Source organism: Dermacentor albipictus, chromosome 6 (genome assembly GCF_038994185.2).
Source record: "Dermacentor albipictus isolate Rhodes 1998 colony chromosome 6, USDA_Dalb.pri_finalv2, whole genome shotgun sequence".
Taxonomy (NCBI): domain Eukaryota; kingdom Metazoa; phylum Arthropoda; class Arachnida; order Ixodida; family Ixodidae; genus Dermacentor; species Dermacentor albipictus.
In genome coordinates this window covers 81,196,099-81,219,065 of record NC_091826.1, presented here as the reverse complement: position 1 = coordinate 81,219,065, position 22,967 = coordinate 81,196,099, and the positions used below count along the sequence as shown (strand labels likewise).

General features: G+C 46.5%; 1 long non-coding RNA gene and 1 other non-coding gene across 2 annotated transcripts; both read right to left on the bottom strand.

The window, feature by feature from the left end:
* Positions 1-6,447: 6,447 nt before the first annotated feature.
* On the bottom strand, positions 6,448-12,634 carry LOC139046936 (uncharacterized). The gene is made up of 3 exons (XR_011506992.1): positions 12,462-12,634; positions 11,701-11,853; positions 6,448-6,580 (listed from the first exon to the last, which is right to left on the bottom strand). It is a non-coding gene; the product is annotated as an uncharacterized lncRNA (long non-coding RNA).
* Positions 12,635-17,157: 4,523 nt separating this feature from the next.
* TRNAE-UUC (transfer RNA glutamic acid (anticodon UUC)) lies at positions 17,158-17,229 on the bottom strand. Its single transcript has one exon. It is a non-coding gene; the product is annotated as a tRNA-Glu (tRNA).
* Between the last annotated feature and the right edge of the window lie 5,738 nt (positions 17,230-22,967).

Sequence of the window (22,967 nt, the reverse complement as noted above, 5' to 3'; positions counted from 1 at the left end):
ACAAGGTCACCAAAAGGAATTCCTAAGTAACGGATATTTTTTCTCCTACACTGCTACCCTAGAGTGGCCGGAACATGCACCTTTCGATCCAAGCATGCAGCTGTTATCGAAGCTTAGTTTAGTCAGTTATTGAGGCTAAAGATGGTTTTAATGAATGCACATTAGGAAACAATTGTAAATGTAAAAAAATTTGAACTGTATTCACTCTTTCGTGGCATACTGTTGCTATTCCTGAAGTTATGTCCTCAAATAACTTATGCTCCAGATATTTGAAGCTTTAGTAAAAACTATTGGAGTGGAAATATCAATTTTTCAATTTCAAAGCAAATTCGAATAATGAAACCTAAGTGCAAAGCAAATATTTTTCTAATATGAATACTATTGGTATTGTAAAAATGCATTTTTTGCCAACCAGAGGTGCAAAATAGTTTACTGCATAGTAAATAATGTACAGGGATATTATGCTTCGTGGTTAACAAAATTCTCTAATACAACACTTTTGTTTGACAATGTCATAACTAGTTATTTAATGTTTCATGAAGCAAGGACAACAGTTCGACATGTTTGAAGAGCAGTGACACCTTACTGCATATCACCATCGATTAAGACATCGAAAAGAGCTGCTTAGAGTGTCTGGTATCAGCAGGTCGCTCTACACAAGCCGAGCCAACAGTGGGCACCACGGTTACACCATCGCTCAAACGGATCTTCTTTTTGGCCCAAAATGTCATCATGCAAATATCTTTGAACCTGCGATTGTGGCAGTGGAAATTCTGCCACGAGTGAAAATTTCTGCTTGTTGATAAGCTCATCAGTCTTTCCGCAGTGCTGATGTGGAAGTGGCCCGTTCAGAAGCGTTCGTTGTTGAACGCATACTTGGGTTCCTTGGTGTTGAAATTATCCTTCCTTTCTCTAAATCCAAGGGCGAGATCTTTCATTCTGAATGTTTGCTTGCGCTCTCATTATTCGCCTTCACCATGCTTTCGTCAGTGGTCGTCTGCTTGATGAAGCGGGAGCGCCTATTGAACACTGCCTACTCACTGATGTAGAAGGTGAAGCAAACAGTCAGAAAGCTAGAAGCTTGCGCAATCTCATCCCAGGTTTTTAATCCAGTTTGACATTGAAGCATCCTGGTAGTAATAAAGTACTTAGAAAGAGGTTCCAGAAGCATTTCCAAGTTTGCCACTTGGTGAAATTTGTAGTTTGGAAACAATTTAGGCTCTTAGCGAGATTAGTAGTGAACAGGTTTTCACATGGCGATTGGTGTAGTCCAAATGCATGAAGAGGTCGCAGTACGAGTACTTAAGCTGATAGTGTCGGGTAACCATAAGCACCCGCAGGGGCCCCGTGACAGTGTCCCCTTTAACTTCAGATATGCTTCACTGCATGATGCTAATTATGCTTTGCCGCATAACACGACTCTGCTGCAGTGAAGGTGCCTTAAATCGACAACAGCCGAGAAGGTGCAAACAGCACTGGGCTGCCTGGTTCTTGCTGTTGGCCTTTTCTTCTTTTCACAGTGTGCTTACTGTAAGTGCGCTCCAGAGTTACAATGCAGGAATATGCATGTGTGCATAAGCTTTCATTCAAGAGTAACGCATGATCATAAGTTACGTCATCATGGTTTCGTACCATGTCACGGCACCATAAGCGAGGCATAATAAAGGGGGCCTCAAAGGCTGCGGGAGAGACTAATATTTTGTGCGAGATTGTGCTATCCTTGCTTCACGCAGTGCAATATTATATGACTCTCATGTCTATGGTGGCATCGTTGATTATGAATGTTTCCTTACTGCGTTAAAAAAATGTGTAGTGCATCTTTCAGATAATAATGGCATTATAGCTTCAGAGTTGTTCAAGTTTGGGGTACTTGTTCACTAAAAGTACATTATTAGAAAAGCTTTAGAATGTCTAGGTCATAATTGCATTTGAAGAAATGTAAGTCTTCCTACACATAGCAATTGGTAGCTTACTGTGTGATGTTGAAGGTGGTTTTTATTCATAGGCCCTACGCAGAGAGCAGCAACACAATGCCTGGCATGTGACCAGGGTTCGTAACAGTGTTTGCATTTCCAGTGCTCGTAACTGATTCAAGTCTTAATGCATAAATTTGCTTTATGAATTCTTTGTAGACAGAAGATGCTTGAATATTGGTTGCATGAAATGCTCCAATGCACACTGTAAACGTACAGGGTGTTTTTTATTACCATACAGATTTTCTTGTTTTAAAGTTATGAGCGCGGCAAATGTGGCATTCTTGCAGAGGAATTCCCCTATTTTGGAACTCCACAAATTTGGAGGCAGTCACATTCTATAGCACTCTCATTTCTTACAAATCTTGAAAGTTGCACCTAATTCAAGATTTTCATCATTGAATTTCACTGGTAAATCGAGGCAATATTGGAACCGAGTGTGCTGGGAGCGCAGAAAAGAAGTTCCTGCTATCTCATCAGATGGAAACACCCCCGACAACAGGCTCCAGAAAGTCTGAAACAACATCTTGGCCAGTCATTGTAGCAGCTGATACAACACACTTTGCCTGGCAAGCATGTGCGTCAGTGTGCCGTGTCAGGCTATCATTTAAGCTTTGTCCCACACTTCTTGACAGGGCACTGCCGCCTGATGTGGAGGAGGATGGACCAAGTTTTGATTGTACTCAATTGAGCGCGATAATGAATATTTCAAAATAGGTGCAATTTTCAAGATTTAGAAAAAAAAAGAGTATGTGTTCACATGCGACTGCCTCCAAATATGCCATTTAGAAGGCTGCCGCCAAGTTACTAATAAAAAAGTGACTGAATTTTTCAAAATTAATTTTCTGAAACTCGCATTAGCAGCAAAGTGTGTCCTCCTCACCTAGAAACTCCTTTGCAAAAACGCCGGGCTCTCCGTGCTCAAAACTTTTTGCTAAACATCTGCATAGTTAAAAAAAGCTAGATATGCATAATTGTTAATGTATGCAAATATTACACATTCACTTTTCAAAACTTTTGTCCTTCTATGCAACACCGGAAAATTTGGAAATAGAAGCTTCAGGTGACCTATCTGATGTGCAAGTTGCGTGGCCATATTATTGTTTTAATTTTTCGCTATTACCTTTTACTGTGATGTCGCCACTGCAGCAGCTCGATGGCTGTGGCTTTTCATTCCAGGTCACAAAGCTGCACCCAGGTAGAGGCAGAATCCAAAAATTCTTGTGTGCTTAAGTATAGCTGCACATTACAGAATCAGAGGCCCTCAAGATTTATCCGTAGCCCTCGTGTAGCCCACGAGTTCCATATTTTTTGTTGGGATTGAAGAGTAACGTTTCTGCTGTATCCCTCTATATCAGAATAAATAATGTGCATGCAAAATTATATCTTTATTACTTTACACCATTGCACCAATATCTGTTGCGCGTTGATTTTCTGATGTCCTTGCATTTGCTATAGCAAGGATTTTTAAAAATCAGCCACAAAAGAAAAAATAAATGGTCAAGGAACGAAGTGGTGTGTAGCAGCTCCCTTCTTTTTTTAATCGGCGGCAAGTTTTGCACTCGTGTGTTAGCAACACTGTTTCGCCAGTTGTGTACTTCAAAAGAAGTGTTACCTTTCTGCTTTGGAAATTCGTGGTTTTGTTCTGCCAGCTGCTTGAGCAAAACAAGCAAAATGTACTTTGGATATTCCACAAATTCATTCTGTATGCATTTGGTACAATAAAATTTGTTTCAAGAATGGACAAATGCAGTGATGGTTAATTGAAAACTGCAACATGCCGATTTTAGTTTCATGCTTCATTAATTTTCTCAGCCCCAAAGAAAGCATGCGAGGTTTGAAAATGTATCATGTGACATTAGTGCACTAGGTCTAGAGAACTGATTAATGCTGCACATACATTGAACATGGTGGCCATGACCATCCCTCATGAATTGGCATTCCCTGCCTAAACCACCTCACCAACACAGCGTGTGAACAGCAAGAAAGCTGACGGGGCTTCCAAGAATTTCTATGCACTATTTATTAGTATCGCCCTACTGAAATTGCTCCATTGCTTTGCTGACAATTGTCTTGACTAAAGTGGAAGCCGAATCGGTTGAGTTCGATCAGTTTTATTTACATACAACCTATTATAAAGTGGACCTTTCTTCGCCTCTTCAACTGTTCCCACAGCTGCTGCTGCCATCTTGCACTCCACATAGAGGAGGAGGGGCAATGTACATGGCAGATGCATGGGAGGATTTCTAAGGAACTTTGGAAAGCTGTAATCAGATTGTGGGCAAAGTTAAAACAAGTACAAAAAGGGTGTAGAGTATTGTAACCTTGTACATGTTGATCACACCACATGTTTCAGCTACAGCTGTAAGTGCCTTGTCTCATCAACCGAGCTACAGTTCTTGCAATGTTACACTTTGTGATACTCAGTATGAATTGATAAGACTAGCTGCTATTCTAGTGGTTGTGCAGGCCACAAGGGAACAGTGCCTGGCCTTTGTGCTTGTATGTGTCAATTTCTTTCAGTCTCGCCCAAGCCACACCAAAATGTTATCCACAAGCGTCGTGCCAAAATGGCCTGGCGACATTTCGTATTAAGCCGTTTGACCCATTTATTGCACTGATGCATACAGTGCAACCAAATGAAGGAAATGACATCGCCTAGGTGATTAGTAAATTACCCTTCTAAAATACCACAAGAGCAACTTTAACTGTGGTAAGAGCCTTAGCAAAAACATAAGACACAAAAGTGAAGGAATAGCGACATTTAAGTTCCCGCACCAACTCACCGTGACAAGCGCGGATTTTGACAGTGTCTGCTTGAGCTTAGTTATTTGGAGATACACGGAGTTGAATGCTTTTACGAGCATCGAGATGCCGCCCTATGCTAGCTTGCCTTTTATGGCTATAGAAAGTTGTATACTGCCACATGTCTATGCCTATATATTGCCCTATGCCAATCTATAAAGCTGCTTTGAGCAATGAGCGGTGTTTTATTTCAGTGCTAAGGATACATTGGGAGTAGTGTGCCTAGACAAAAGTATTGCGGAAGCTGCCGCGCTTACCTTGTGCTCGCTGAATGATCACGGGAGAAGGTAAAGATGCCGCCAGAAAGCACCCTTTGTATGGAAAAGAAAGCACTACAACTAGACATGGTGACAGTTGTGGGCAAACTAAATATATTATAATGATAATTCAAGGTATGGTATGGCATGTTTATGCTATTTATGAAAAATAAACATGGCAAGTGTGTCCATGCCAACAATTGGCACAGGATGCAAAGCTGCAATACAGCACCACGGCGTCAAAACGACAGTACGCAAGTAGTAGTCCAGCATCGAAACTTCAAGCAATGTCCCCACACTGCAACACTGGGAGGTCATGCTGTGTGACATAAGCCTGTGTACACAGGCCAGCAGGCGCTGGTCCGTCGGGCACAGGAAGCAACTATTTCTCCTAAGGATTCAATAAAAGGATTTGTTTACCTCACACATCATGCGATGTGCCGTGTGAGGAAATGACAGTGCCACTACTCTTGCAGGATATGAATAGTGCACAACACCACCTCGAGCGTTGGAGCGCATGTCTCCCTGCGTACTGCAAACACAAGCGGTGCACGCAAGGTAACATTTAATACATCACTGCCAAATGCCATCAACGAACACAAACAGCAAAGAAAGCTTAGCTTAAATAATTGTCAGTGTGTTGGATCTGCATATTGTTTACATCCTGTCTGCATGCCACATTGTTCATTTGTTTAATGCATGTATGAGAGCACTCGCGTCACTGTTCAAAAGTGCATAGTTGCATGGTACTTTTTCCGATTTCGTGCACTTTCTTTTGTGCTGAAAAAATAACCACAGTGGCTATATTCATAAAAATAAAGCAGTTAGATATTTCTCGATAAGCCGTCAGTATTGAAGTTGTTCTAAAAGGCAGTCAACTGAATTGATTGCATTTGAGTACTGCAGGCTTAGTTTCTTTCGTTCTTTCTCTTTTAAAGCCTCGGCACAAGTTAGCTGAAACACCCTGTATATTGTACAAACACCCTCACTATGAGTAACAGTTATACTACAATTCTTATCCCTTTTGCACTGCATGGTCTCAGCAGTGCTCTGCATATGTTATTGCAGAAACTATAAGTATGCAATTGGAAGGAAGAATCCTAGCATTATGCCAGATGTGCATCCTTACCTTCCTGACATACCTTGCTAAGCAAAGCGATTCCTAGCTAAACAGGAAAATTGAGAGGGCAACGGTCAGGAGCATCTCAAACCTGCCGGACAACGTATGGGTGGCCCTGAAAAGGGCCGTTTGATGGCAGGCAACATTTAGTGTTGTGTTGACAGGTGCCGAGAAGCTGGCCTACAAAACGTCACGCATTCATATGATTTGTGGCCCTTGGTGTTGCAGAAGCAGCACTTGACTGCCTTGTAGACAGCGCCTGGTTCAGCACGTGCAGGTGACTTGACACAATGGCCAAACTGCTGAGCAAGACCATTAACAACGATCTTTGCCAACTGGTCGATTCCTCGGCCCCTGTGCACATGGTACCCATCGTCAGCAAACATGGGGCGCCTCGGCTCCTTAGATGCATTGAGAAATCGATGCTGGAGGGGGAAAAAAAGAGGAGTGCAATTGGGACAACTGTTTGTAATGTATTCAGATCACTGCGATATGTACAGTCTGGAGCACAAACATGGACATTACAGGCACATTCGGCGGATTTTCAACGCGGTGAGCGTGCGGGCCTGTTCAGACTGGACAGCTTCCATGGCTGCCCGCACCACCGAGGAGGCGGAGCATCTAATGTTTTTGTGGCGCACGTCTCGCCATCTCGTGGCACCGGTCGTCCATCCTCATCACGGGCACACCGGCGTCATTACTGCGCCACCGTCGTCTGGTGTTCCGAATGGCTGTGGCAAAGCGGAAGGCTCCAGCGGGCGGGAAAAAAATTGGTCCACGAGCGATTGGACGCCGCCCCATTTTGCGCCTGGCGAGGAGGTTTGCCTGCTTTAGCTGCCCCGTCTTCGGTGTGAACGTACCTTTAGAGTCAAAATGAACAGCTTACACTTGCACATTTTTTTGGCTTGGTAGCGCATTCAAGTTGCTTGCTTCTACCTAGTCTTTCATATGTCTAGGCTCCTCACATCTTAAAGCTCCACACATTTTAAAGTGGCTGAACAAATAGTGCACAAATCAGAAACGCGAGTTTCTGTGGCCTAGCCTTCTCACACTTGCTCGTGTCACCTGATCCCATATCTCAAGATCTTTCTGCACTTGCAAAGATACCATTCAAGATTTACCTTGTCTGTTTTTCTTATGGGGTGCCCACTGATTATGAGGATGCTGACATCGAAGGATCTCAAGCGGTTCTCAAGCATTTTGGTGACAAACGGAATACAGTATGCTGAACTACAACTGACTTGATATCTGTCAGCACCAATGAATGCAGTAGTTAGTGTTCTTATTAAATAGAGTCCAGCCTAACAGCAGATGGACACCCATGGTTTGAATCCCCATGTTGGCAAATATAACTGGCTGAAATCAAGCATTTAAAAGACATTCACTTAGTTCCATCCCTTCAATCTGTGAGCGCAATGAAGATCAAAGGTCAGGTTATGTGGCTGCAGCAACTTCTGTTCATGCAACATAGCTTTGCTTTTTTTTTTACCCAGAAATTTAGCATGCGCATGCCTTGTGTGCAAGCCACATCTATTACAACAGAAACAGCATTTCCCACTCGTGAGCAAAAGTTTAGATGCAAGATATGGTAGAATGTTTTTATCTAGCTTACGCATGCACGCTGAAATCCAAGTGGTACAGCCAATACGTGCCTGTTCAACCAGTGCAATGCATTGAGACACTTCTGACAGCGCATGGCTGTAACAGAAAAGGTTTAAAATTTTCACTAATGCCATGGACTTATGAACTTTTATGAATGTACCTTCAGCTTTCGCAGGCTTTCAAGTAGCTCAAACGTAAGGTGGCCTGTGTGTTATTGCTATCCAGTCTGAGCGTAATAGGAGCCAGTCAAATTAGTAAAACATATGAAGTCAATGTGCACACAAAGACTGTATGTAGTATGACTTTGTGCCACAGGTAGCTAACAGCTTCCAATTCACAGTTCTTGTAATATGCTTGTGGCATCCATCTACAGTGATCTGTTTCATATAACAGGGATGTGTGTGTTGGCTGATAACAAGAAAATATGCTAGAAAATGTATTAACCAATGGATGCAGTATATACTTTCCGGTAGAGCTTTGCATAGAAAAGTTAGCAGATTCCATGCATACGTGAAAATCGGCTATAAGTGAAGCCTTTGTAATGTTCAGTAATATGTAATCACTCGTTCACTTCTATAGCTCAACACGCAATGCATGCCCTGGTGTCTAGTTCATTTTTGTCCACACTCGGCTGCCTTTGAGGCTGGCTTTCCGACTTGTCTGTGGCTGACTTTTTAAATTTTCTGTTGTTTACTTAATTTCTTTCCTCTTGTTCTACTTGTCTACCCAGTGGTACATGTTGAGCTGCACTTAACCGGTAATCCAAGTTCCTATTTGGACACATGCCTAGTAGCACATATCCAGTGCCAGACACACAGTGACCAATATTGGCAGAACTGCAGCAGCCACCACCCACTGATCAAGGAAGAGTCAAAAAGGGTTTCGTTTTAGAAACTATGAACATGGTCTTACCTTTGAATAGTGTGTGCATCTTAACCCTTTCATGGACGCAAGCAGAGAACAGATTGCTTTGTGTCCAAGACATTACAAGTGCTTTTTTTGTGAAGTATTTTTCACATAACGTGAAATCTCAAAGCTGACCATTGTGTAATAGCAAAAAGTGGAAATACGTCCCAGTATACAGCCTCACGGTCTGTTTCTACCTACTCGTGGTCACCTGTAATGCGATTACAAGCAGCCAGTGTAGCCAGGACATTATACATGAAGTTTGTGAAAGTTTTCATTATACTTATCCAGCATGCTTTGTATGAGAATCCTCATTCAGGGCTTTCCACTATCGCAAGGGTTCTTAGAAAAAAGATGCTTCTTGAAAATCCTTGAGGGCTATGCAGTTCTCATATTTAGCAATGTGATTTGTTCGCGATGCTAATAATTTGATCACCTGTTTTGGTAGCTGTGGGCACCAGAAATTTAGGCATCTAACCGCACCAAAATCCAGCTATTACGAAAACACGGAATTTTGATCAAAAGAGTCCATTTGTCGCTATGGTGGTTTGAATGAAGGCGATAGAATAAACTAAACATTGTAGAAAGGGACGTAAATCTGCGAAATCGCTATATCGCGTTGTTTGACAAAGAAATGGACGAAAAAAATATGCGTAAAGTGGTTCAGAAACATATATCCACACAGGAATGTTCAATTGTTGGAATTACACTTCACCGCTAAAGAGTAGCGAAGTTGCCCTGAAAAGTGGGACTAATATTTCCGACCGTCCAACAAAGGGTGAAGTGCGCACAGTATGTACCTCAACACTTGCTTTGTACACCGCAGTAATGCGATTCTGTAATGGAGACACAACTACGACAAACAGTCTGAATTTCTACTGCAGCGAGCAGCGACAAAAAGTAAAACATTTTCAACCGAGTCAAAAATAAGCCAAGCATGTCCCGGACGGTATGCAACGGCATGCCACTGAACAAAGGGGGTGCATACCTCGGGGTTCAAAATCCGCAGACACGGCATGCGCTTCAGCGTAGCCGTCAATTTGCGGTTAAGCAAGCGACGCTTTTTCATTTTCTGCTCCGCATCAGCACCTTCTAGGCAGCGAGGGAGCACCTTGAAAATAAGCACGACGGGGGCCACGTCTCGTTGGAGTTGAACAACCAAGGCCTAAAATTTAAAGGAAATCACAACTATCAGCGCTTAATGTCTAGAATTTTGTGATTTCAGTACACTCAGCTTGATGTTGTCGCATATTTCTTGTGGATCCACGTTGCTATCAAGGTCGTTTCCGCCAACATAAAGCACGGCGAAATCGACACGCTCGAAGCGCATCGTGGAGACCGCTCTCGCCAGCCGCACTGCATTGTAGCCAGCAAAACTGAAAGTGCAGGATTTAATTGACTCAATTAGGCGCAGGCGCGACCTATTTAGGAATTTAACCTGACTGTCGCCGACAATGACACCGCGCAAGGAATGCATGATTCAACACGATGCAGCGAGGGGTAAGAAGACCACGTGAACGTCAACCCACAGAACACAAACGTGAGCCAGCAGAAACCACAGGGATTTAGCAGCAGCACCTAGCAGCGTCTTTCCCTAGGCGTACAAGTACCTATCTGGGGGCAGGGAGTACGGCACTGGCTCACGTCACATCCGGTTTGCCTCCAAACCGGGTACAGCCGGCCTGCGGGGATACGCTTCTGTAGCCACCAGGGGCCGCTCCATGACGTCACTAGCTCCGCCCTCACCGCGAACCACCGCGCGAGTGGAGCGCCACCGCTAAAACTGGTTCGCAGCAAGGACGAGGTGGCTAAGGATTACAGACATGGGTGAAATGCGCCCGCGCAATGGCGCGTCGAATTCCCCAAATTCCCACAAGGTTAAGCATCAGAACGCAGGTGTGGCAATGTAAAAGCGACTGGGCATTTTGTGTATGCTGTGCGGGGAGAGTGTAACGTTGAGTGTACTTGCAACCATAAGCGAGTGCGAAAAGAAATCTGCCCGAGTATTCTTATGGTGCTTTAAACTGAGGCACTAGGTGATGTAAACGTGTAGCGAGCTAAAACGGGGCACCTAAGACGACAGAGACGGACAATTGCTCTGTCGCTTAGTGTGTCCCGTTTGAGCTACACATCGCTTCAGTTAAGTTCGTAATCTCCTTGGAACGGAAGGAACTTAGGTACTATTGACCAGCAAAATCTGGCAGTCTATCAATGACTTGAGCATTTAATGTCTATCGCTCACTTATGGTGTGCGCACGAAGGGCATGGCTCTTCACATACCAACTTTAAGTTTCACGCAATTTTATCACGAGGAGGCATAGTGCTGCTTTGCATGTAGTTCAGTAGACAGTGCACGAACTTCGAACTATTCACGATTTATAGACAACACAGTTTTCGCCGCATCACATGCACGACATGCACGGGCGAAAACAGCGGAGCGCATGGGGAGTAAATTTGCCGTTCGTCCTCCCGTTTTTCTCTTTCCGACCAGGGACTAAACACTTGCTCTCCAAAATTTGCACACGGCACGCACATCCATGCAGTTACTCCCTTGAGGGACGAAAGCGCCCTTTTTGTGGCTAACTGCGCAGTTACTCCCGCTTTCCCCGGAATTCTTCTTAGAGTGTATACGAAGCTTAGGGCGAAGACGGCAACGCGCAGCAAGACCTGGCTTCGACGTCTCGTATGCTGTACAGCGCCAAGTGAGGCGCAACATTATACGAACGCGAATTCGATCATTGTCAGCGGAAACTGTTTGGCTCCTTAGTTTAGCTCGTAACCGGCCGGGAACATCGCGCCCCACAGACGAGCAAGCGATAACGCGAAACTGACAAGCGCGCGGTTTCTTGGAGCACGTGGAGCAAATTTCGCTGCGTCACGTCACAGGGCACCCGGTGCCCTAGCAGACGACGAGGAAAAGACAGCGCTCTCCGCGCTCATGGCCCAATTGCGCCGTCCCCTGTCAAGTGGTTTCTGTACGAAAATAATGAACTACAGAAGCACCGAATCGCAACCAATATTAACTAATTTTTCTTACCTCCATCGATCAGGAACCGCTCTTCCACTGCAACAGTCGGCGTAGTCCTTTCCTCTCAAGTGGCCCAAGCAGAGGCCGTAGCCGTTGTAGATCTGCCCCCACTTGAGCTCCGCCGGGACACCCAATTAAGCGTCATTTCACCATGTATCACATCTGAAGAATTGTCAAAATACCTCGTGGTCATGAGTAAAGAACACTTATAGAAGCGAAACGAAAGTTGAGAATAAGCAGAAGCGACTTAAAAAATTCTGCCGTTTAGGCACTTTTTGAAAGGTGAAGCGATCCCACGTTGACACATAGGTATCTCGAGCTTCATGTAATTCATAACGGAAACAGTGACTGCTACGCAATTATCTTTTTTTTTGCTTCTGCTGTGTTCGTGACCATTCAAAGGTGGTAATGTAATAATAAAAGAACTGCTCAACGGAAGAACTGTCCAGCGCAACCGGTCTGTGCAGCAAGAATTCAAATACATTCGGCAGATATAAATTGCAAGGTTTAAAGTCGTGGAGATTATGAAGAGCAACCGCTAACATATACCGAAGAGATATTTGCGTCTGCGCGTCATCTATCATCAATCGGCCATGTATATATATGGCTTCAGTTTCTTACAACACCGCAGAACAATGCACCGCGCCAAACCAAAAAAAAAGATATTCACTTGAAAACAAGCGCGGAAGATCTGCCGTTTCGTCCTATAGCTGCTTTGATAAGCACAGCGCTTGTTTCTTCATAACGCCTGCAGAAAAAAGTGTGCTTACCTTTCGTCAGCTGGGAAACGGAAAACATTTCGCCCTTACGTCGCTCCCCGAGCTGCCACATCACACAACCACACAACGAGCATTGTATCTTTTCCTCAGTTTTTCGGACATTACCGCAACATTCGCACGTACGGAAAACGTTTTAAACTGCAGGGCATACGAAAAAAAAACGCACGCGCGCATAGACGGTGGCAGAAGCAGACGCACAGAATGGCAGCCGAAGCGATAAGAGCGAAAGTGCCGCCTGATGGCGCAACAAGTGAAGCGAACAAATAAAGGCGTAAAGAAAATGGCCAGAAGTACACTTCATTTCTACACATAACTGCATCACTTCACTTTGTTGGTGTGTAGTTTGAAGAGATAGAGCCACATATTCAAAAGTTATTGAATTTCTCTTTGACTACCAGTGTCGTGGCGACACTTTATTTCCAATACCGAAACTAGAGTGTACTAGAGCGCGAAAGCTTCGGCGCTCTGCGCATGCGTCGTTCCTCCTCCGCTGATGCTCTTTCCGCCGTTGAACCATAGAGAAAGAAATTCAACAAGAGGGGACACTCTTCAAAAACTGGCAGCAGGAAACACGTCACGCCTAGTTTCAACAACGTCCGTTAGTTGACGCGAGCATCAAAAAAAAAAGAATGAGAAATAAACTTCCAGACAATGTTTTATTTTTTTATTCCTTCCCACTAAAAGTGAAAAAGTTTGCGTGTAAGTGAACTTTTATTTTGCAACTTTATGTTGCGTTGCCTAGCAACAAGCTAGCGGCACGCCAGACGCGTGTGCATACGTCATGCGCCAGACAAGCCGCAGGAGTGAGCGAGGACGGTCGTACGTGCGAAGCTCGCGTGCTCGGCGACCCGTCTGTTTTGGATATAGCCCATTTTTGGGGGGCTCCCGGCCTTCTCTATGCTTCTCTTGCGTGTCGTCTGCATTTCCACACGGCACCACTGGACTACGGCAAGGCGAGAAATTGTGTTTGACAGTGTGCGGCGCATTTTAATCACATTTAGGCTTAGTTCGAGTGGCGCAGTTAGTGAAAAACAGCACCGCCGTCCTGGCGCAGTTAATTTGAGTTAATGCCTCGTCCTGGGAGATGTTTGCGACGCTTTCTATGAGCCGCAAGATTACTGTATTTCGGTAGTATTTGGGTACGCTTGCCGCGCCCGGCTTATTGACGCAGTAAGCGAAAACCGGCTTGGCCGTATGACGCATTTGCGCGTGTGCATGCGTGCACTACGTCGTAGCGCCTGAGACAGACAAGTTTTCGCGCATTCTGTGGCCCCCAACACTATTGTAACTAACGTCGTTATGTTTTGGGTAGTTAAGAAGCACGGTTGCCGCGCCCGGCTTATTGACGCAGTTAGCGAAAACCAGCTCGGCTGTGTGCCGCAGTTTCGCCTGTACTGAATCTTACTGGTAGAAGTTCGTGACGCATTCTCTGACCCGAAAAAAGTATTGTAAATTATTTGGTAACTTTTTGGGATACCTTGAGGCTTGCTCGCCGCGCCTGGGATTGTGAAGCTGTTAGCGAAAACAGGAAGCCGCGGCCGCGGCCACAGTGAGTTAGTTTTGCGTGTACTGAATTTTAGTGGGGCAAGTTTGTGACGCATTTTATAGCCCTGCAACAACATATACATTATTGCGGTACTCACGCTTCGCGAAAACGTGACGAGCGATTGCCGAGAGTGATAACACGGGAGTGTTGCATGCGCCGGTAGGGCACCTCAAAGATAACACGGAGGAGCTCAAGAACATGACATTTCTGTATTCTGAGCGACTGAAAACAGGCATTGCACCGACGAGTCTGACTTGAGTGTGATTAGAAGGCATTCTGCGAGCGTGTAACATGGTCTGGCCTAGCCTGTGTTGTAGCTACCTTTGTGTACTTGGCGTACCATCGTGTCGGCCGAGGCCAAGTTGTTTTTGCAGTCACCCGTGTATTTGTGCACTTAAAGTGCAGTAAATAATGCCCGGGAAAGGAGGGGTGCTTGAAAATCGGATGTTGAGATTTTATGGCATTGTTTCGGAGGGGTCTTTGCTGCGAAATGTACGTAAAAGTGAATTTATCTGTAATGCCGCTCATTCACCACTTACGCGCGTTTCGACACTACACGCAATACTCCTGTTAGGTCAATATACGGAAATCATACATGCCTGTAATTTACTTTCTTTCAGCTGATGGCATCCGGTGGAGCATCGTACGGCAATGACTGCTGCTTACCTGGTGCCACACCTTTAGATGAATGCAGAAGCCCGGAACGAGCATTTATATAGAGCAAAATAAACATTCCATCATTTCAGAAGACGTCTTTCGTTTTCTTTATGAAATTGCACCTGACAGATTCGGCGCAGTCTTGTAAAGGTCAATCGCAATCGTTTCTACTTAAAACGATTCCACGCGAAGGCCACGCGAGGTTCAGCAGAAGCGAAAAAAAAAATGAATGCCGTGCCGAGCAGCGGAGCCGGCGCGGCGTGTACCAATTGGTTTTCAAAACGCGCGCGCCATAAACCGAAACCGGAAGGAGTCAACATCCGCTTGGTGTGCTACAGTCAATTCGGCCGCTGGGCTCTATGGGAGTGTCCGCTCTTGTTGAAATTTCTTTCTCTACGGTTCAACCAGCAACAGGCGTGGATTCTTGTGGCGATTGTTTGTTTCACCTGGTGTAACATCTTTAAAAAGAAATGACGAAACTTGCTTTCGGAACGTCCCTCGCAGAAGCCGAATCGTGCCGTGCCTTACTATGCGTGAAATTTCGCAACAGTGAAAGCATCTATCTGCGCCAGGATATCGCTGCTTTTATCATAAACTATGCGTCGCGTATAGACCTAACCTCGGCGTTCAATACACAGTTGAAATCCCCTACACAGACTATCATTTTGTGCACATGTAAATGATGCTTTAAACCCGAAAACAAATTTGCCTTCGCTTGAACAGTATTAGGGCCATAAATGCAAATCACGCGACACGAATCACGAATCATGCAACGACAAGTCGACCAGAAGTGCACGAGAAGTAATCCTCTATGACAAGACGAGGAAGCTTCCTCACGAACAGCACACACCCTGCCGAAGTCCCTATAAGGCGTGGCTTACTACCGTGTAGTAGTTATTCGTGAAGCTTTCAACCATGCTCCCGGTCTCCTCCTCACCATCTACCTCAGTTTCTTGCACGGCTGAAACGTCGAGGACGTGGTCCGCTAGTAGTCTGTAAACCTGACTCTGTTTCCTTTTGGCGGCCAGACGTCGAACGTTTAGCGTGCCGAGGCTAATCGATGGGTTGGTAGCCATTACTGATGTAAACCGTAGGGGAGAAGGCCCGGAGCATGGTGCTCACCTTAACGTCTAGCTACCCGCTAGACACCTCAATGGCCATCCGGTGGCCGTCGCCCGGGTTCCTCTTTGGTCGGGTTCACGGTGGGCCTACGGTCAGCCTCCATGTTCGGCCTAAGCTTGAGAGTGGAGCGCCTTCAGGAATGCGTCTTAGCGGCCGGTGGCTCGGAGTCACCGCCAGCCGTTCCGTCGACTTTCTTCTGTTGCAGGGACCTCTTGACCGGTGCCAAGACGCCTTCGACGCGGGCGCTGGCAGGGGTTGCGTTGAAGTCTTCCTCTTCCTGCTTAGCATCCGTAGCTCACTGGTGGCTCTTATTATCTTGCGGGGCCTTCCTCACGCTATCGAGTGTAGCTGCTGGCTCCTTGGGGGGAGGGACGTTGTTCCGTCCCCTTTTGGTCGGCATGGTCGTCCTGCTAGTTTCTGCCTCCAGGTTGCCGTTTCCAGCTCCCTTGGCGGCTTCCTCCGCCTCGGTCACGTCCATCACATGGTCTAATGTCGACGACTCGCCCTGCGCCGAACCCGTGGCTACTGCGTATGACCGCGGACAGTCCGCGTCGTTGTGTCCAAAAAACCTGCACCGGGAGCAACGGGGAACCTTACATTCTCGACGAACGTGGCCAGAGCCCCGGCAGCGCAGGCACTGAATAGAACGGCCTGGGGCTACCACCAGCGCCAGCTCGCCGGCGACGCGAATCTGGTGGGGCAGGTTATCAACCTTCATCCCAGTTTTGAGCTGCAGCAGCACTGCTCGGGTTGTTGAGCCCTTGTCGGAAACGCCATCCACTCGCCAGCGCTCGCGGATCACTTCGGTCACTTTGCCAAAGGAGGCCAGCGCGGTCTTTACGTCTTCGTCATCCACCCCATGCCGAAGCCAGTGGATATACGAAGCTTCACCTGTTGTTCCTTGGGGTCGATGACCAGGCAGCGACGCCCCATCATTTGCAGCTCCCATAGTGCCGCCAGCTTTTGAGCAGCCGCGGGTGTCTTCATCGTTACCGCCCATACAAGGTTAATCTGGTACGCTCCAAGCGCGACGACACCAGAGAGCATACCAACAGCTTGAAGTGCTTCCCGGAAATCTTCTAAATCTGGCAATTCTTATCATCCTCCGTCGAAAACCTGTTGCCGTGGCTAACAGCCGCATATGCCTCTCCATTGGAGCCCATGATCCTACGATCCGTTTAGCTCGGGAACCGGAAGCAGAATGCCACTAGACACGCCAGGTTCGAGACATGGTCAAGCACCACGGCTGTCGCTCACTAAGCACTGTAGGTGAACTGGGAGAAGCAAAAAAGAGGTCTCACCGAGATTTGAACTCGGATTGCTGGATTCAGAGTACTAACGTTACACCATGAGACCACACACTTCCGACGCCGAGAATCGAACCCGAGCCTCCTGGGTGAAAGCCAGGTATCCTAACCACTAGACTACGCCTGACTTTTCTTCTTTATTCCGCGTGTTTGCAGCACAAACCAAGTACACGTTTAAATGCTCGCATACGTTAACCATACTTTGTCTAACACTGAATAATAAAATCACTTCAGCTTGATCAAATGATTGACACCCACTCAGGAGGCTCACTCTGGCCAGGATATTTTTCCCGTATATACGCGACACCCTCGATGAAGTTGATTGTCGCCAGGCGAGTATCGACAGTATCCCAGGGCAAGCACCAGTTCAACTGCAGGTGGGATGTATCCTCATATCAGGGGCCCTATGGCTCGCACTGCCTCATTGGCCCTGGCAACGAGGTATCGTTGTGGCTCCAGGCCCTCGGAGACGAACTTAGCCTCCCAGGTTTGGATGAGAAAAAATTTTGAATTGGTTCCATCTCTTTCGAAAATATGATAAAATTGCTCATGTGTGTATATTTAAATAGAGCGAGTTGCAAAACACCAGAAGAAGAGTCTATCTAAAGCGCAATATGTAGACAGAAAGTCAAGGCCTAGTATGAGGTCACGAGGGCCCCAGTGCTCTAGGACATAAATAAAACAGGAGTATGATGTCCGGCGACACTCACGCGAGCCGGACACATGCCAATAAAGGCTGGTGCTCCACCGTCGCCGACTTGGACCACAGGCGAAGAGGCAGGAGTGAGGACTTTCTTGAGACGATTCAGAAGCTGAGCATTCATCACAGATACGTGCGCGCCAGTGTCAATAACAGCCGTAACAGGTACACGGTCCACGTTCACTTTAATGAGGCTTAGATGTGTGGCCAAGGTCAGAGGAGTATTTTTGCGTCGGGTCGGTTTGGAAGCGATATTGTGTATGTGCATGCGGTTTAAAACGGCAATATAAAACAATGTTGAAGTGAAAAAACATGAAAGAAGCAGCCACCGTTAGTGCTTCTTATTTGCTTGTCCTCCTATTGGTAGGATTCGCAGATATGAAGCGAAAGCAGAGATTAAAAGCCTGCACCAATTAGGATGCAGTGGGCTATCAGCCACAGTAAATTTTTAAGTGAAAAGGTCGAAGCAATACAAATGAACCTCAATTGATGTGGGTGACGAAACTCTGGCAATGACGTTTTAGGTGCGGGGGAGAGGGTGGTATGATTCGGCACTGCTGTTAGGTGGGGGGGGGGGGGTGGCGGAGCCCCCCGTCCCCGTGGTCGGCGCCTATGACCCCTCTCGGTAGATGGCTTCTGACGGCAGTGCTGACTGACCAGGAGGAACACAACACTGTAATAATACTGAGAGATTGAAACTAAAATGGACAGAATCATGGGAGTGACGTTTGTCGCCAACCAGTTTTGTTTCTTTTTCTTCGTAGCGTCTACTTTCTTTTAACATTGTTCGAAGAACATCCCCGCTAAAAGAAGGTTTTAGGCTTGGAAGTATAAACGTAGCTTTGTGCCTATAAACAGATAGATAAATTAAGCAAGAAAAAGAGAAGGAAGGGAAGGACCGCAGTAGCTATCTAGCGCAGTCTGTTGACACCTGAACAGCGGTCAGCAGCGGAGGAGGGGTGAGGGTAAAAGAGCAGGGGGAGAGATTAGTAAAGAGATAAAATGGAATATATACAACAGAGGGACTAAGTAAAAAGAAGAAATAAAAATACCGTGAGTGCACTGATTTTGTCGAGACATTTTGTCACCGTCAATGTTAGGTCCCGCGGAACAGCCGGTTCTCGAGGCCCGACTGCTACAGGAAGCCAGAGTGTGTTTGTAAGCTACCCAGGAACACGTGCCTATGAACCAACTCGGTAGATGGCTTCTGACGGCAGTGCTGACTGATCGGGAGGAACACAACACTGTAATAGTACAGAGAGATTGAAACTAAAATGGACAGAATCATGGGAGTGACATTTATCGCAAACCAGTTTTGTTTCTTTGCATGAACATGAATGAGGATTAAGGTGCCATCGGCCGTGTTTTAGTGCCACAGTGAGGGCTCCTCCGATCATCGCAGCTAAGCAGCGTTGATCTGAGCTAGTACATGAGATGGAAACAACCTCCAGGAACGCTGACGGGTGATAGCTCCGGCTCCCGCACAATAGTTCGAATGTCCGCTTTGAGAGATACAGTTACGGTAACGGCATCGAGGGTAGACCCCTTGCCCCACAATTGCAACAATTCCTCATCACCAAGAAAGCACCAAAAACTCAACCAACACGAGCAGAAGCTATCCACACAAAGATCGGGGTAAGTTGACGACACCGCCAGCTAGAGCCCCTACTCTTTATCGATGGTGTGCTTCAATTCTCGCGTGCGCGGGACGTTGCCTTCTCCCCTTTCGAAGGGCCTGCGTTTCCTATCGTCTCACGAGCCGGCCGAATGGTTTTGGGCACTCGTCGGCATGTGGAACCGTGCGGACAAAGCCTTCCAACTTTAGTCATCAATATGTGAAGTGCTCGGCCACCAAACTTCAAATGGGATAAAAACGGAGAATTTTCTGTCTGTACGACCTACGGCCGAAGCGTAGAGGGCAGCACTCACGTGATTAAATAGGGATTGCGAAAAATCATGACGGTACTGTCAGCGCTATAGTGTTCCTTTATTCTGTCGGTGTCTGCGGATGAGGTGCCCTCATGTATGAAACTGCCTGTCACTTCGTGACCCATGCAAGTCGGGACAAATGTTTCAACCAACACGCCATTGTTTTGAAATTTGAGGCTCCAGGTACGTTCAATCATGTTTCTTGTTCCCCAATAAGATGCATATATTTATTGTTCTTTCGCATATAATTGGAACAACTTCAGAAAACCTTGCTTTTTGGGCACTCCCTTTGCCAGGCGTCTGAAATCTTTGGTACCTGAAATCCCTTTTGTAAGTAATTCTCCGAAAAAACGAGACAGTGCCTTGTACAAGGAGAATAATGAAATCGGAACGTAAGCCTGCCTCCTGAGTCGAAGGACACAATGGCTACATGATCCTGTCCCAACTGTCACCCCCTTAGAATGGTGATGGTTTGGCTTAGTGGGTTTCCATTTTCGACTCTGTGGTTTCCATTTTAGACTTGCTGTTTTATGGAAACTGCCAATTCCTCCGCAAGCTGAGAGGACGCGAAGAGCGCCGGCATCCAAGGAGTGCTCTCAGATAGCAGTGCTCAGCACTACAAAAAATCTGAGCTACGGTGCAGACACTTTTATTTTCTAAGCCTATATATATATATATATATATATATATATATATATATATATATATATATATATATATATATATATATATATATATATAACTTTAGCCAAAACAAATGTGCAAATGCCACGTAGCTGGACAGAACCAGAGTGATCTTTTTTACCATCGCAATGCACTCAGATTATTTTTTCATTCCTCCTAACTACATATTTCGTCCTAATTTACCTCCTGAAATATTACAATTACATCAAAAGTGTCAATGAGAAAACTGTGGGGCAACAAGAAAAAAATCCCGGTACAGCTTTCTGTTGCTCAATACGTGCTACGTAAAAGTCTTTTTCCCAGCGTGAAAGCAGACTGCGCTTACACGCAAAGCGCCTCGATCGGCCAGTCGCGCCGCTACTTTGTGTGTATTTACCGGCTTTTTTCACGCTCGGAAAAATACTTATATGCATTCTGTAGTGAGCAACCAAAAGCTCCATCAGAAGTACTTCGTGTTCCTCAAATAATGATATTTGAAAAATTGAATGAATAGTGAAGACCAATTAGGTCATTAGGGGGAATTACAAAATTTGAGTATCTCTAAGCGACGGCAAACAACATTACACACAAGTGCCAACGGTTCAGTTTATATACTTTTATCTGCAAAAAAAAAAACAGCGAGATAGTGCAAACGAAAATGAGAATACAAGCCTGCGAGTGTACCGACAGTGGCATAACAAATAGTTTAGGACCCGCGTGCGATCTCCAACGGCTTAAACCCTCTCAGGACCTCAATGAAGTTCTTGACTGACGGGCCACAAGCACGCGTAAATTTAGTGGCGTCATGAATACCAACACGTGCGTTGGCTCGCGTCAAAGTCAACGAAGACAACCGTCAAGGACAAATTGCTCGAACATACGTTGGTGCTATAGCAGACAGACAGACAGACAACGAACTTTATTTAGTCCTGAGGAGCTACTTTCAGGACCTCCTAACGGGAGGCCATTGTAGCCGCTGGCCGCGCCCACGTAAAGGACAGAACGCCGTGACGCTCCGCTCTTTCCTGGGCCCTCTGGATTGCCTGGGCTTGCTTTCGGAGTACCGTGCTTCTGATGGCCTCCTCCCACTCGGCTTCGCTGGAGAGGAAGTCGTTAGGCAACGCGGGACATCGCCAGAGCATGTGAGCCATTGAGCAAAAGGTTTCAGTGCAGTCAGGACAACTAGGGTCCACATCCGAGTACATCCTACTGAGGAATCCCCGCGACGGGAAAGATCCCGTCTGCAGCATTCTAAGTGTAGCTGACTGACCTCTACTGAGCTTCGGGTGAGGCAGAGGATAAATTCTCCGACCAAGTTGGTAATGTTTAGTGATTTCATTAAATGTGAGGAGAGGATCGTTCTGCTGAGGCCCTTCCTGCCCCTCCGGAGCCTCCAGACCGTCGCGGCGCGTTAGTTCTCGCGCACGGTCGTGGGCAAGCTCGTTGAGGTTTGGGAATCCCTCGAGAACGTTCGTCCCCATGTGTGCGGGGAACCACGTGATATAATGAAAACCGGAGCAAGCCCTTTTCTCTAAAATGGAGGCCGCTTCTCGTGCGAGGTTACCCGACTCGAAAGCTCTGATTGCGTCTCTCGAGTCGGTGTAAATGTAGGTACGCTCTGGATCACACAAGGCCAGCGCAACCGCAATTTGCTCTGCTATACTCGCGGTGGCCGCTCTGACTGAGGCCGAGGACCGAAGCACCCCCCGCCCGTCTACAACCGACAGCGCGAACACTCTCCTGTTCCCGTACTGCGCCGCATCGACAAAGACCGCGGAATCTCTGTCTTCCCTAACTTTCTTCAATATGGCTCGCGCACGGGCTTTACGTCTACCCTCGTTATGCTGCGGATGTACGTTCCGCGGGAAGGGCCTCACCAGGTATGTCGCCCGCGTTTCTCGTGTCAATGTTATACGCCGGTCCTCCATTATCCTAGGAGCCATGCCAACCTCGTCGAGAATTCGCCTGCCAGCTTGGGTCGACGATAGCCTAACCACCTGGGCAGTGACCTGGGCCTCTATGATCTCGTCTATGCTATTGTGCATACCGAGTTGATCTAGCCTGTCGGAGCTCGTGGCAATAGGCAAGCCTAGCACTTTCTTGATGCTCTTGCGCATGAGTGTATTTAATTTGGTCTTTTCCGTTTTTGTCCACACTAGAGCTGACGCCACATAGTTAATATGGCTCATGAGAAACGCGTTGTACATCCGAAGGAGGTTGTCTTCACCTAACCCCTTCTTTCGGTTGGACACCCTAGAAATTAGCCGCAACATATTCTCTGTTTTAGCTGTAACGTGGGTAATTGTTCTGGCATTACAGCCCCTCGCGTCTATGAGCAGGCCTAGGATCTTAACTGAGTCGACTCTGGGAATGTTCTGCCCATTATTCGCGTATAATGCCACGGGTAGCTGGTTGAGGGGTGTCAAACCCCGAACCCCTTGCCTTGCGGGTCTGTAAAGCAACAGCTCCGATTTACTCGTAGACAGCTTGAGACCCGTGTCCGCGAGGTAAGCCTCCGTCTCGTCCAAGGCCGCTTGTAGAGCTTGCTCCATTTCAGCGAGGGAGCCCCCTGG